This window comes from Papaver somniferum, chromosome 2, assembly GCF_003573695.1.
Source record: "Papaver somniferum cultivar HN1 chromosome 2, ASM357369v1, whole genome shotgun sequence".
Taxonomy (NCBI): domain Eukaryota; kingdom Viridiplantae; phylum Streptophyta; class Magnoliopsida; order Ranunculales; family Papaveraceae; genus Papaver; species Papaver somniferum.
In genome coordinates this window covers 127,975,644-127,988,824 of record NC_039359.1, presented here as the reverse complement: position 1 = coordinate 127,988,824, position 13,181 = coordinate 127,975,644, and positions in this window count along the sequence as shown.

The following is a 13,181-nucleotide window of genomic DNA, read 5'->3' as shown; positions in this document are numbered from 1 at the left end:
TTTACTCAGGACCTAGAATCGACGGCTAGTATTCACCCAGATAGTAACATCTAAACCACTCATTACAACTCAATTAAACATTAATTAACTAATTATTAATACTAATGATAGTTAATAACTACTAACAAGGTTATGATGTGGGACACCCTCTTCTAACCATAACAAGTACATGACATTCCGCACTCCTTGGAAACATCCTTGTCCTCAAGGATGAGAATTGAGTTTCTCACCCTCTTCTAACCATAGAAGGTACATCTTGGTAGCCACATGTGGTTACATCTTCAAAGTAGTGAAAGATGAAAATGTCAGGATTATGGCCCAAAGAACAAACCTTGCCACATTGTTGAAGTCATTGTCCTTGCTAATATTCCGATTAGCAATCTATATGGAAAAACTCCAATACACTTTCAAGAGAATCAACTAGACTCAATCTTAATAATGTATATCAAAGAGTTATATCTCTCTTTCTTGATTCAATTCTTTCTCAAGCAAATAGAAATCTGTGAGTCTAATTGAATACAAGAGAAAACACTTGAACGGTACCAAAGACCAATGTTCAAGGATCAATCAATTTCCAATCAACAACCAAAGGTCGGATTTCCAATTGATTGATTCAAACGCACAACCTGTGATATTTCAATTATATAACAAAATATAATGCGGAATAGAAATAACACAGACACCAAAATTTTGTTAAAGAGGAAACCACAAATGCATAAAAACCTGGGGACCTAGTCCAGATTGAAAAAACATTGTATTAATCCGCTACAGACATTAGCCTAATACAAACTAACTTCGGCCTGGACTGTAGTTGAACCCCAATCAATCTCACACTGATTCAAGGTACAGTTGCGCTCCTTACGTCTCTGATCCCAGTAGGATACTACGCGCTTGATTCCCTTAGCTGATCTCACCCACAACTAAGAGTTGCTACGACCCAAAGTCGAAGACTTTAATAAACAAATCTGTATCACACAGAAAAGTCTACAGTAATAGATAAATCTTTTTCCCACAGAAATACCTACAAGTTTTGTTCCGTCTTTTTATAAATCAAGGTGGACAAGAACCAATTGATAACCCGGACTTATATTCTCGAAAAACAACCTAGTATTATCAATCACCTCAGAATAATCTTAATCGACGCGGCGAAAGAAGATATTGTGGAATCACAAACGATGAGACGAAGATGTTTGTGACTACTTTTATATCTTGCCTATCGGAGATATTAATCTCAAGCCAATCGTTACGATTGTACTCAACACGATAGAATCAACAAAATCAGATCACACAACTACGAGAAAGTAGTATCAGTATGGATTCACAATCCCAATGAAGTCTTTAAGTAGTTAACCTAGTTTTCAAGAAGAAACCTAAGGTTAAAGGAGAATCGACTCTAGCTAATACAACTAGTATCACACACGAGGTGTGGGGATTAGGTTTCCCAGTTGCTAAAGTTCTCCCTTATATAGTCTTTCAAATCATGGTTTGCAAGCTTGGTAACAAAGCATTCGATATTCACCGTTAGATGAAAACCTGATTAGATTCAAGCTAATATATGTCAACCGATGGATCGAAAACTTAGCTTGTTACACATAAATAATATGCACGATTTTAGGTTTGTGTAACCGTACCCAAACATGTACATTTGTTGGTTCAACAATAGTTAACCAAATGGTTAGCCATATGAGCACTTTCATATCAACCATATTCTTCTTCACCATAACTAGTTCAAATGACTCAAATGAACTAGTTAGAGAGTTGTTCAATTGTATAAATCTTATGTAACTACACAAGACACAATCAAAGCAAAAACGATTTGACTCACTTGAATCGGTTCATCAACTTTATAGCCACGGTTTGCAATTTGTGTTCCTTAGTTTTTATAAATATAAGTTCACAAAGAAATCGTCTTTAGATATAACCAACTCAAGTTCGCAAACTTAGTTCGCGGACTTAAGTTCCCGGAAGGAGTTCTCAAACTCCAGCAGAATTTCTCTGAAAGAGAACTTCCGCCAGTTCGCGGACTGAGTTCGCGGACTTGGCTCGCAGCACTTATTCCGGTTTTCCTGATCAACAAAGTACGCATACTTAGGTTCAAGGAAAAAGGACTTATACATATACGTGTTGCCACACAATGTTTATAACCAACAATGGTTATATAATCTAAACTCTCATTTCAATCATTGAAATATTCTTAGAGGATGTTATTATATAGTTGTAATTCACAAACTATTTTTCGTCAAAGTAAGCAATTTTCAAAGTGATTGAAGCATAAAATGACTTTCTTCACTAGGTAAAGATGAACTTGGTCAAAGCAAAAGCTTACCAACACATATTTCGAGAAATAGATAGGCGAGATAAACTCGGCTCGAAATAGCAATGTGTATAATCAAAGTTTATATAGAAAAACGACTTTTGTCTCAAAATAGGAGATAAAGTAGATAGACTTTTGAGTGATAGATAAGTTCAAGTCTCCACATACCTTTTAGTCGATGAAGTTCCACCAGTTCCTTGAGTATTTCTTCGTCTTGTATGATAATTGCCATGGAGTTCTTGAGATCAACTACATTTTCTATCCTAGTACGAGACTTATCTATAGTAGACTAGAAATCAAGACTTATATTTTTTATCACTAACATTGACAAACATGCTTGAGATAACAACGCATGCGAGTTCGACCGAGCAATGCTCTAACACATAGCAGGCGGTAGAAGACAATAGACTGTCATGCTAATTAATGACCAAGTGAAGCCTTGAAACTCTTCCACTCCATGTCTAGCCATCCACTGACCCCTTATCTGCAAAGTAGAATAACCACACAAGAAAGCAATTCCACTAGTAAAATCGACCATTAAATTGAACTTTCTTGCACTCGTCTGCCAACAGTGAACATGTCCATAATACCCAATGAAATGACGAAGTTGGTTCACCATTCCGTCCACTGTAAAAGCATAGGTTTCATCCCTTCACTGCACAAACACTGTCATAAAGTTCTGCACCACAAATGGGAGTACTATGAAAAAAGGTACATCAGAAATAGTAGTGGGAAATGGTCTTGGTGCAGTCCTATGTAATCGTCCACCCTAACCAGGAAACTTATCTTTAAGAGTTGTAAGAGAAACTAGCACCATTGCCACCAGAATGAATTATGCCCATCCATCATCCTTATACCACATCAAAATGAATTCTGGCCACAGATGACAGTCAAAGTTTCCCTCGCTTCCAAGAATCAGTGAACTATATAACGCCAAACCCACTTTTAATTGCTCATAGACAACCATATAAGTCTTTACTGCACCTGTGGGTACTATAAGAAAAGTATGAGCAAAAATTTCCTTGAGAACACATTTCGAAACCTCAAGTGAACCATACTTCCGCAGTAAGAAAAAGAATTTTGATCCATCCTTTGCTAACATATAAACAAGTGAAGCACTAAACAACCAATCTGACCAGTACCCAATTTTATAAACCATCTCAGGAACAAAACTTCTATGGCATTTATCTACTAAATTCAAACCCACATCGAAGACAAACCCAAATCTAAACTTTCATTTCAGAAAACAAGAATCCCACATACTGAGTTTGAATGTCTTCCCACGATCAAATAATGTACGAGTATAAGCAAAAGAAAGATAAAAACATCCAATACCAAGAAACTTGTTGTTGAATAATAACTTGGAGCTTACAAAGTGTTCTGTAAGAGAAGTTAGAAGGCGCAAATGGCAGGAACTATGAGAAAGACTGGCGGAAGTATTTATCGGATGTGGTTGTTCATATTTATTGTTGAGGATGAAAAATGCTTACCAACTGTAACAGATAAATTGGTCTTGCCCTGCTCCTCTCTTCGACAATCCACCAAATGTGTCTCCTGTAGCGTAAATCAAACCATGATGAAGGTGCAGAAGAGTATCAGATTATTAACCCATCCAACTCCACACTACACTTCTAAGTTTTCTACCAAACAGAGAGGTTACAGTACTATCGTATATATTTTTTCTCTGTGCCTTTTTCACAGACAGATAACCATTACCACCACAGTTACCAGTTATAAAAAATATCAGCAGATATGAGTTCATAAACAACAGTTCAGATTGATACATATACATAAGAGTTGACCGTTGAACAAGCACTCTATTCAGAAGAATGAGAGAATAAGTATATTTCTGGTAATCAGAAGCATTTACAGCAACCCAAAAGCAAACCCACGATTGTTCAAATTCTTCTCCACGGTCATGTACTAATCGAGTATAAACAAAACACAAGGTAAAACACCTCCGGAGAACAAACTGCATTATCCAATTAAACCAGGAGACGTGGTCCTGCAACAACATTTTATCAAATAATGCATGTATTTTCCAAATAGCATCCATTCCAGTCAGCAAACCTAGTACAAATCTATTTCTATCTGGTGTATTAGCAATGAGCTTCATCTCATCAGTATATTCAAAATTATTAGAGCTAACAGGAGAAATCAAATGATTACCCATAATATATGATTCATACCCAAAGATAAGAATCAATCGTAAAATCTTACCTCGATCAAAAATTGTACGAGCAGAAACAAAGATAAGGAAGAGATATTGTCTCCTCAGCTGAAGTGGCTAGAGAAAAGCATCTCCAATTTCAGTACCGTTAACACATACATGAATCACTGAATGTATAGACGAAAATTCAGATTGGTACGCTAAGCTTGTAATCAATAGAGAAATCAATTCCCCATTATAAGTAAGCATTAGAATTGATCTATCAAGACCCTTCCCACGGTCGAATAAGGAACAGGTATAAACAAAATAAATATATAAACAAACAGCACCAACATTCCATCTCCACAAAACAGTCTCAAGCACCCTCTTCTCACCATGAGTATCGACAGATTCAACACATACAAGAGCAATCGAATTGATAAACCGCAAATCTGAATTATACCCCATACTAAGAATTAGATGAACAATGAATTTACCATAAGAAATTGATGAAACAACAGCGCCCTTACCACGATCGAATAACAAGCGAGGATCAACAAGTTGGACTATATGTTTATAAATTTTGTGCTCCCAACATACATTATCCAGTAGAAGCATTTAAAAAAATAGCTGCCATGTGATACTCGAAATACTACCATTAGCCAACATACCAACACTTTGATCTCTTAACCATGAATCTAGCCCGTACTCATTCTTAGAAATCAGCTCACATACAGAATTTCTGCCAAAATCATCCATGAAAATTGAACAAACATAGAGTGCGAAAGAAAATGAACTTTCAAAGTGTTTCAAGTATAAACACAAGATGAGACATGTCAAGAGACTTCAACGAAGAGCAAATCTCCTAGCAGACAAGCTCAAACTTGTGCAAAAAACCGCTGAGGTATGTAAGATTTTATCCTCTTCAAAGAAGTTGGTTTCCAAAGATAGGACAAGACCACCAGAGAAAAAAGTATGGTCTAAACACTTTGATAGACATGGATCTATGAATTCCTTTCAAAAGGGTCATGGTGGACAAATTGTTGTTCACCACAGCACAACTTAATTTTGTTATTTTTGTGCATCTTGTCTCATGTGCCTGATTAAAAGAGACAAGAACTTGCACACCTTAGGCTTAAAAAGAAAAGAAAAAAAATCTTTCTGTTTTTCTTTTCTTAGATTTACTGTATGGTTTGGAATTTTTTCATATCTAATTGATATTGGATGAACCTCCATGTTTATCAAAAGAGGGTTATTTACGAATATTCCACTCTCTTTAGGGTCGTGCATCGTGCGTGTGTGAACCTGTGTTAAAAGGTTCCATAACCTTACATTCCTTTTTCCTTCTGTGAAACTCTTTTCATCTTAAGACTTCATGTTGAGTTTATATTTTTATTTACTCTCACAAACCCATACACGTATGGAGACTCCAAGCATCATGAGTTCTGACGGAATAGATGTTAATATGATTGTTAAGCCATCAATCATAAAGGAAAAAAATAAAACTTTGTTTCCTCCGACTTTGAAAAGAAAAAGAAGGAATGTGAGGAAGCCAAGATCTTTTCCTTCAAATTCTCAGAAGTTTTCTGATGTTCTTGAAGAGTTGAAAGAAGCAAGGAAGGAGATTAAGCAAACAAAAACTTTTGTTATGAGAACTCTTAAAGTTCAGAAGGCCCTGGTTCGACATCATTAGCCTAGAAGGTTTGTTGGAATTGACTCCTTTCTCCATGAACCCTATATGTACCTATGGTTGTTGACGACAAGGAGTTCGGGGACGATAAAGAATTCTTCAGAGGTCTCAATGTCTAGTAAATCTTCTTATTATGTTTTTAGAATAATAACTAGAGTTTGGAATAGCCATTATTGTGAGTAGACATAGCTATGTCCAACGATTTTCATCTTCATTGTTTTTAGATTTATTTATTTAAATTCTAAAGTATTTTTGGAAGATGATTTTTGTAATTTTTAATCTTTATAATTTTATATATTGCAAATTGTTATGGGATATGTTTTTTACGTCCGTGAACCTGTGACTGTCACATACTTGTTCAAAAGTTATCTCTATTATGTCGATATGGATGTATTGATGGAAGATAGAATGAACTTTTGACATTACAAAAGTTAAAGCCTTTTATGTCATGTTTTTGTTAAAAAGAAAGGATAAAACTTTTGTTTACAAGGATTAAGTCTATTATATGTCATTGTGCAAATAGTGATGAAAGATAGAATGAATCTTTGTCTATTCCGCAGTATTTGGTCGATCTTCGATTCACAATTTTTGTGCATATACTGTGTTGTTCCATAAGGTTTCTTATGTCGAGCACAATCGACTGAGTTGATTATTTTCTTACGATTAACTTAGTTGTTGCTCCGTGAGGTTCCCTATGTCGAACATGATCAACTAAATTAATCATTTTCTTTTGGTTATGTAGTTGTTGCTCCGTAAGTTTGCTTATGTCGAGCATGACAAATTAAATTGATCATTTCTTGTGGTTAATTTGGTTGTTATTTTTCGATTGAACTAACTATGGGTTCTCTTGTGGTTATTCCAATTGAATTTTGTGGATACAAATTCATGTTTTCATGTGATTTGTTTGTCCAAAAGAAATCCTTCTTTCTTGTGAAAGTAAGGTCGCCTTTGTTGTTCCTTCGGGGATGACATTTTATGGGGGAGAGTTCATTTTGAACTTGTACTTAATTTTCAAATCTTAATGGGGAGTGCGGCTGTGGAACTTTTAGGGGTTATCTTGTATCTTCATTAACTCCTTTATGAATGCATTTAGCTTCGGCTTTATGATTGCATATAAATTTGTTGGTATGTTAATACACCTTTTGGTCATGATGTATCTCCGTGGAAATTTCATTAGGATCCCATTAATTTTCGTACCTTTTCGAATTTTGTTTACAAAGAGGGGGAGAATTAATGTGTAGTTCACACTACAAATACATATGGTTTACAGATCATTATGTAAGGGGGAGTGGTTTTCATGTTGAGATATTTATTGACTAAGGGGGAGTGATGCATATCGTGTTATTTCCAAAGTTGTGATACAATTGAACTTTGATGATGTGTAATAATACTATAACATTGTATAACAATGATCGAGAATATTTTGTTTTCTCATTTTTATAGCTACGATCTTCAACAACTGTGATGATGAACTTACAACCTTTAGGATCATGGAGTACTTGGAAGTAACGAAGATTTCGAGTCGCGTTGAAGATGCCAAGGAGATCAAGCATGTGGACAAGAAGCTACATCTTTTATCTTTTTTGTAATCCATATGTATTGATAGTTTTGTCACTAAATTGAAAAAGGGGGAGATTGTTAGAGCATTGCTCGGTCAAAATCGCATGCGTTGTTATCTCAAGCATGTTTGTCCATGTTAGTGATCAAAACTATAAGTATTGATTTCTAGACTATTTGTAGATGTCTCAGACTAGGACATAGATAGTGTAGTTGAGCTTAAATCTCTCGACGTTCATCTCTTGAAGAAGAAGAAGAACTACTAAGGGGAGATTTTGGAACTTCTTCGACAAAAGATATGTGGAGACTTGAACTTATCTATCACTTGGAAAGTCTATTTCTACTATCTCCTATATTGAGGCATAAGTCGTGTTACGATATAGTTTTCTCTATACACATTTGAGATTTTGAACTGAGTATATCTCGCTTACATATTTCTCGAAATATGTGTTGGTAAACTTTCGCTTCGACCAAGTTCATCTTTTATCATGAGAAAATTGTCGAGTAACATCTTACATGGTTTGTGTGATACAATCATTTGGTGTAATACTTGGAAGGTTTCAATAATGATTATTTCAATATCTTGAAAATTGCTTTGATGTTGATAGTGTGTGAAAACAGCTATTAACATTATAGAAGAATGTTTCAATGATTGAAATAAAGAGTTGATGATGTAACCATCTTTGGATATAAGCATATATAGTGTGTTCGCACATTAGTGTATAAGTCCATAAACCGGAAGCCAAGAGTATGCATAAGTGTGCATACGGATTTGGTGAACGAGACAGGTTAAGTATGGTACTCGTACGCATACTGGCGGAAGTTTTTAAACAGAAAATTTCTGCTGAGTTTGGAAACTTTACAAACTCAAAACCGGTTGCTTAAGTACGCACCCGTACGCATAATTAAGCTGGTTACTTTGTCAAATCGGTCAAATCCATGAACTTAAACATTTTAATCGTAAGGAATGCAATCTAGCAAACGTGGCTATAATGTTCATGATTGATTCAAGTGAATCCAAAAAATTTGATTTCAATTGTGTTTTTCTGAACAATTGAACAACTCTTTAACTAGTTTCTGTCATGAACCTTAGTCTGATGACAATTAGACCAGCTGATTATTTTAGTAGTTTCTTATTAGTTTAGGGGTAGCTTAGGTATTTCTGTTTATGAGTTGATTTACAACAATATAAGCTGTGTTTGTTGTAATAATGGGTATCTATGAATTAGTAAAATGAAATGTTCTTCTCTTCCAAATATCGTATGCCTTCTCTTCCCCTCCTAAAATTCGTCTAGTTCTTCTTCTAACCCTTTAATTCCTTCCCCTTTCTTCAATTATCTCTATCCTTAGAGATTTATCCTGTTTCTGAGCTAACTTGTAACGTAGATCGTTACAATTGGTATTCAAAGCTGTTTCGATTCTGTGAGTTCTTCAATGGAGGTTGCAGATTTGGACGAGTTTGATCCAACCGAATTTACAGAACTTGAATTATTATCTCAGAAGATTTATAGTTTGGGAAGATTTCAAGCTGCAGTATCAGAGAAGCTGGAGGGTGAACTTATTCGACCTCCTAAGCAGGTAGAAGGAGGATGAGCTTCTTTTCAGCAGAAATAAAGGATATCCTGGCGATGGAGTGTAGGTTGTGTGCGGAGAATTCAGCTGAAAGTCTTGGATTACTCCAATCGGTGGTTAAACAATTGAAGATGATGAAGACATATATTGATGATAACACAAAATTAACCCCTATTGTTGTAGATTCAGTAAAGAATTTCACTCGGAGCTCTTCAATTCCATTAGAAGGAGAAGAAGAAGATGATGAATTGCTCATCCCTTCGTTTTTCTTCTATGAAGAGGGAGATTTGTCTGTTGAGGTGAATTTTCAACCTAAAGAAGTTATAAATTCTGCGGTTAATTGTGAGAAACTCCAAAGCTTCAAGGAGCTGGTCATTAGTCACAACAATCTGATGGGTAAAGAATTTTTACCTCTTCTCTTTGATTATAGTCGGACGCTATTTGATCATGGGAAGAAATTTAATAGTATGAATGATTTTTCTGATTTTGTTGGTAAATTTTGTTTTGATACTTCTTATGCAATTGTTCTTCATGGGTTGATTTCACTCGATAAGTTCGATGAGAATTTGGTTTGTGAGCTAATTACAGGGCTTGGTTATCAAGCTGACTTTCGATTTTTGGATTCACTTGTTCTTATGTGTCTAAAGGAGGCTGAAATTAGTGGTAACAGGAAATTGTTTGTTACAATGCCTGAGAGTGTATCCTGTAATTTGGGCAGTGACAAAGATATTTTTATTGTGCTACATAAAAGAAGTAAGATGAGCAACAAGTTACTAATAGATGAATGTCTCTTCATGGATATGAATTTTGCTTGGCGGATATATGATCGTGGCAAAGTGTTTGATGTTCTTAAAGGGTATCTTTCTTTTGCTGTCACTTATAAATTTGGTGTTGATACAGTTACATCTCGTGAGCTAAAACATGGTTCCCAAGTGGAATTGTTGGTGGGTACCTGATTATATTTGTGTTCATAATTGTTTCAAATGGTATGCCTACTTCTGTTGTGGTAGTTCTTAATCGATTGATGTTATTGCTTAAAACCTATACATATTTTGTTTACCTGCTGATTATAAAACTGGGGTATGGATTAGAATTGGTGTTTGAGACGTGGAATGCATTTTTGCTGGTTAAAAGTGGTGACATTCTCGATGCTTGCGAAGTGTTTGAGAAAATATGGGCAGCATATTACCATTCTGTGGACTAATGTGATTCTTACAAAGACAAGGAAAATTGGGTTTGGTAATGCACCTGAACTGTCGTCTCAGTTGTTTGCTAGAGATATTAGACTTTCTAGACAAATAAATGAGGCTGGAGTTGGATTCATGGAGATGGGAATATCCTTAGAAGGCAGTGCTAGGCTACTGACGTTAAAGCCTATTTTTCTAATAAAATCTAGCATTTTGATTTTCTTCTTCGTGTTTGAATTCAACTTGGTCTTCTATGGATTATGGAGTACGGGAAATGTTTGTGTTTATCCATTGGATTTCATGGAGCAGGAAATAAACTCATTCAACCACACTATGCTAATAGTGTGGATGTTAAACTTTCTAGAGCTCAATCTCTGGGTATTCTTATCAGAAATAAAATTATTTATATTGTTTCTACTAAATGGGTATGAGAAGAAAATCCATGACAGTGGTGTGGAGTTTAAGTAAAGATGCAGATTTCTTACTTCTGGGGATTTCAAATGGATTACCTACAGGTATTAAGCTCCTCCATGTTAGTTCAACGAAGACTAATATTAACACGGGAGAGAAAAGTGATATATCGAAGATTCTTGTGCTGAGTTTAGGTGGCAACATTGGTTTTCTTTCACAAAAGACTGTAGTTACAGTCTGTGATGAATTCTCTACAGGGAGGCCTAGAAGTATTCTTCAGTGGAAAATGTTATTTACTGTATCAAATGTGCCAGCTGGTAAATTGTTCTCACGAAATTGGCTGGGGGTGTTAACTTCAAAAGGTCATGTTGGACTCCATGACTATTCTCTTATGGTGACCATGTTAGTTATTCAGAGTTATTGTCAGCTCTTGGGGGATACTAGGAAAATTGTTTGGTTCAATATGGGTTATAGAGGAATGGAGTGCTATGAAAGAAGAAGGGAAATCAAGAGAATACTCGCTAAGGCTAGTGCTGGTGCAATCAGTGGACATGAATGGGTGGAAGAAATGCTAATGAGATTAATTGTTGTTGTACTCAGCCTGGAGTTGCGGTTTCGAAGTTAACTGTCATGCTAACTCAAACATGCAGTCTTTTAGAAGATAATGGAGTTGTTTGCGGTGTTCTACTTAGTGTGAACAGATCAGAAAACAACATTCAGTTAAATGAGATTGTGCATGATATTACAAAGGCTGTATCTATTGTGGTACCGATAGGACCAGACTTTTTCTCTTCAATTCTCAAATCCAGATGGGAATTTGAAATTGGTTCGTGGGAGTTATCTCTGCATATTGCACTTTCAACTCCTGATTCGGCCAAGTCTCGCATCACCGGGGTTATTATGCAAAGTTTTAAATGGGTAAGTCCACTTCTTGTTATGGCATTACATAGCTTGCTGATATACAATTTCTGCATCCAAGAGTATACAATTCTTAGAAGACTTTGGCATGAGATTTTCACCATACTAGCTACTTCTCTAAGAGTCAGCACAAGTCATCACTGTTGTACAGATGGTCCAAGGGAAGAAATGAATATATCTATGTCACACAATGGCATGGTGGGATGCTTCTTAGACAAGATTTTGTTAGCTTCCTGCAAGAGTGAATATGGAGAGTTGGTTTTGAAGCCAAAGTCCTCGTCAGTACAATTAATCGGTACCAACATGGGACTGGCTTACTACACCATTTTTGAAATTGAGGTTTTCACTGCAAAGAGAAAGGGATACTGTGCATCTCAAAATATCCTAATACTGGTTGAGTTGTTGTTCCATGGAGTTTTCTAGAGTTCGATTGTACTTACACAAGTACTAACGGCACCAGCTTTACAAGATGGGCTCTGCGAGTACAGTACCTTCTTATATACGACAAACGAGAATACGCAGATTCAAGTACTTGCTTACTACATTATTCTTCAAGGTATTATGAACCTTAGTCTCATGACAATTAGACCAGTTGGTTATTTTAGTAGTTTCTTATTAGTTAAGGGGTATCGTAGGTATTTCTGTTTATGAGTTGATTTACAACAATATAAGTTGTTTGTTGTAATAATGGGTATCTATGAATTAGTAAAATGAAATGTTCTTCTCTTCCAAATATCGTTTGCCTTCTCTTCCCCTCCTCAAATTCGTCTAGTTCTTCTTCTACCCTCTAATTCCTCCCCCTTTCTTCAATTATCTCTATCCTTAGAGATTTATCATGTTTCTGAGCTAACTTGTAACGTAGATCGTTACAGTTTCATTTAAATCATTTGAAATAGTTATGGCTAAGATGAATAAGGTTGATATAAGAGTAATCATATGGCTAATCTTAGTTAACTATTTGTGAACCAATATGGTGTACACGTTTAGGTACGGCTACATAAACCTAAATTAGGGTAGATTTCATTTGTGTGTAATAAGTTAAGTTCGATCTAAGGGTTGAAAGATATTAGCTTGGTTGAATCAGGTTTTTCATCTAACGATGAATATTGAATGCTTTGTTACCAAGGTAACTTGGATTGCAAACCCTGATTTGAAAACTATATAAAGGAGAACTCTAGCAACTGGGAAACCTAATCCCCACACCTCCTGTGTGTTATTAGTTGCATAACTAGAGTCGATTCTCCTTTAACCTTAGGTTTCTTCTCGAGACTCTGTAGTTTAACGACTTGAAGACTTCGTTGCAATTGTGAAGCCAGGCCCAACTATTATCTTTGTAGTTGTGTGATCTGATCTTACCGTTTGTATCGTGTTGAGTGGAATTGA